This window comes from Marmota marmota, unplaced genomic scaffold (assembly GCF_001458135.2).
Source record: "Marmota marmota marmota unplaced genomic scaffold, marMar, whole genome shotgun sequence".
NCBI lineage: Eukaryota > Metazoa > Chordata > Mammalia > Rodentia > Sciuridae > Marmota > Marmota marmota.
In genome coordinates, this window is record NW_026000005.1 from 35,495,777 (window position 1) to 35,499,546 (window position 3,770).

The window sequence follows — 3,770 nt, forward strand, 5'->3', positions numbered from 1 at the left end:
AAACATGATCCCTCTCTGTTTGCTGTATAATCCGCTGACAAAGTCAACACTTACCATTAACGCTTATCTCTCTGGGCTGGAATTTCAAGGGAATTTTCTATATCAAACTTTTGACAAGGAGGTCGTTTTACTTGTGTGATAACAAAAGTCAATAAGGATCTCATGTGGAAAAATGAAGGAAGAAATGTGTTCTTTATATTGTCCTGTAATGTTAGGGTCTGTAAACAAGTCAGGATGGCGCCTGGCATTTTGCCAGAGGGAGTGGTTTGTGAAGTAACGCCAGCGAGCCATTAAGTGTGGAGATTCCTTATTGGTTGACTGCTGTATCTAGTTTATGTTAATTAGGATAAACTGTGTGGAATGTATATATACCACTCCTGTCCTACAATAAATGGCTCCCACTCCTGCTGTATCAATCTATGCAAGTTGCTCGTCACCCCCCGGTTATTTTGCTGCAGCCCAACTGCGGCACTGTAAAGTATTTATTCATGTACTCTTCCATTCAACAAATATGAGTGTGTACAGAGTGATAACCTCCAATATCAAGTGGACACAAAAGACAATTGAATTGGAGCTCTGGAACCCTTTACTTCCCCGCTCCCGGCCAGTCCCATCCCTGGGCACTCCACACACACACACACCTTCCTCCTTTACTCCCACCACAAAGGGGTTGCTGTCCCTCAGTCAACGCAACCCAGTCCCAGTACCTGTGTCCTGGAGTCCATTCCTCCTTTTTCTCAGAAGCCTTACACTTTTTTGTTGTTGTTGTTTGTTTGTTTTCCATGTGTTTTTCTATATTTCGGATTAACTTTATTCTCAAAAAAGATCTCAATTAGTAGGAATCAAGCAACATTTTATTTTGTCCTATTTCTGTACTTCCAAAGCCTTACACTTTTAACTCTCCTGTTTTTTGAATCTTCAGCCTTTCCCTCTGGCCTGCAGTCTGCTTGTCAACAATAAAAATTGCTCAAGTCTCCTGGGTACTAAAAGAAAGAGAAGGAGACAGAGAAGGAAGGAAGGAAATCTTGGACAGAATTGAGGGAGAAGGGGAGAGGAAAGGAGAAAGAAGAAAAGAGACAGCCAAGAATATTCCCCAACAGTGATGATTTTTAGCCATTCTTAAAGAAATGCATTTGCTTGATTATAATTTTAAAAATGACAGAGAAAGCCGTATAAAAGCAGGACCAAGACCCCGGCCCGAGTCCTGCGTGCCCCGGCACCTGTCTCAGGTGCCCTCTCGGGGCCTTTGAACTTGGGTGATATCGACTGGGAGAGCCCACTTTCTCCAGCTACCACTCAGCCCCTCCCACCCTACACTAGAGTTCTAGAAAGAATCACCGCTCGCCCTCCATTCCTCCCCTCCTGTCCACTTCCCACCCGTGGAATTGACTGCTGAAACCAGTTCTCCCTGGCCCTTCCTCAGTCCTGTCTGAACTTGTTCTCAGCGTCTTCACCCTGTGGCATCTATACTTCTTGGTACCCTTGACCAGTGTGTCCTCTCTGGACTAACTTCTCCGTGTTGGGGCTCCTGGTACTCAGTCCTCCTCTGCTTGGTCTCCCCCACCTGCCCCCTTCCTAGGCCATCTCACAAGAGAGGGTGGTGACCACTGTATAATCCCAGTGACTTCTGAGAATGGGCCATCCATGGAGACCTTGTAACAAGTCTCCAGGAGACTCAGGCCTCGTCAATATCTCTGCTTGGATGTCTCACAGATCTCACTCATGCATTTATTCGGGAACCTACTGTGTGTCGGGAACTACAGTTGGCCTTGGATTTGGAGTAAAGAACATAACAGACATGGTTCACGCCCCTGAGCAGCTGAACTTATCATGTCAACAGCTGAGTTCAAAATCCTCCCTCAACCAACACGCTGTTCTGTGTTCAATAAACACCTCAATTAATTCCCACCTACCTGCTCAAGCCAAAGACCTGAACATCATAGCTGGCACTTTATTTTCTCTTATCTAATCAATGGAAGACACAACTTAAAGTGACCCACAAGCACACGCGCGCACACACACACACACACACACACACCTTCAATGAATCATGCCTTGGTACAATTCCATTTCCTCCCCTGTGACTTGCTTCTAAACATTAGAATACGTACAACCCAGGTGATAGCTGTCAGTCAGCCCTCATGAAGATCCCACCAGGTGCCAAGAGTGACAGAGTGCCACCCCACGATTCCATTATGTTATATAATACAGTCTTCATCTCAGCAGGCTGGAGTGATAGAGAGTCTGTAGCTGGCTTTGAAGAAGTATGATGGCCCGTTTGTCTAGGGACCATGGAAGGCCTCTGACAGCCAGAAAGGAAATGCAGTACCACAGTTTCAGGAGGTGAATCTTGCCAGCTACCTCAACTTCAAGTAGTTAAATGGGCCTGCAGAGAGGTTATCTGCTTTGGGAAATCACATGTATCAAGCCTCTTTTTTTGGCATAAAAAGAGAGGCATGTCATTTTTTATTAATAGACAAGCAATTTCTTCCCATGTTCACTGAAACATCGTAGACATTACAAGCTTAAAAGGAAGCTTGTAAATACACCTTTCCAAGCTACTGGAAAGATGAGACTCTGAGGAGCCCACATCCTCAGTCACACCTGGCCTGAAGCCAGGTGACAGCCTGAACAGAGGACCAGCCGAGCTGTGTCTGGACTCCTGAGGCAGAGACCCTGCGAGAGAGTACACAGGTGTTCTTTGAGGTTACTGAGTTTGTGGTCATTTGTTACTCAGCATGGAAAACTAGTGCGGCACCCAGCCAACCATTACAAGAATTTTGGGTTCATTTTGCTGAAATAATTCTTGAAAATATTGGCTTTTCTCCATTTCTACCATTTCACCTGAGCAAGCTGGCACCAACTCCCACCCAGACAAGCTGAACAGCCCATCTCTTTCTGCCCCATATATCAGAATCGGGCCAAGACACAGAGCACCCCAGCCAATAATTTGGCATTCCTTCAACTCTACGATGTTTCAGTAAACTTGGGAAGAAATTGGTTGTCTATTAATAAAAAGTGACATGCTTCTCTTTTTATGCCAAAAAAAGAGGCTTGATACATGTGATTTCCCAAAGCAGATAACCTCTTAGAAGGTCCATTCAACTACTTAAAGTTTAAACAACAAATAAACAAATCTCTTATTTCCTGTAAACACACTTTATTGCATTATTCAAGTTCATATTTTCAGCTCACCATACTTCACGGCACTTGGCTGACTCAGGTTTAGAGGAACAGTTTGTATATGCCAATCACAAATTTTCAATGTTGGGCTAGGGAGGTGGCTCAGGCAGTAGCGCGCTCGCCTGGCATGTGTGTGGCCCGGGTTCGAAGATGTTGTGTCCGCCGAAAACTAAAAAAAATAAATATTAAAAAAAAAAATTTGATTTTGATGAAGAATAAGTTATCTTTTCCTTTCTTTTTTTTTCTTTTTGTGGTTTGAAATCAAACCAAGGCAATTGCTCTACCACCGAGCCACATCCCCAGACCTTTTATTTCTTATATTGCTGGGTTTTTAGGGCCAAATATGAGGTCATGAAGATTTACAGGGCTGGACTTGTGGTGCAGTGGTAGCGCACTTGCCTGGCATGTGTGAGGCCCTGGGTTTGAACCTCAACACCAAGTATAAATAATAAATAAATATCCGTATACAACTAAAAAATATTTTTTAAAAAAAGATTTAGTCCTATGTTTTTTTCTGATAGTTTTGTAATTTTATCTTTCACATTTAAGTCATTGATCGAGTATGAATTAAGGAGGCAGTCTACCTT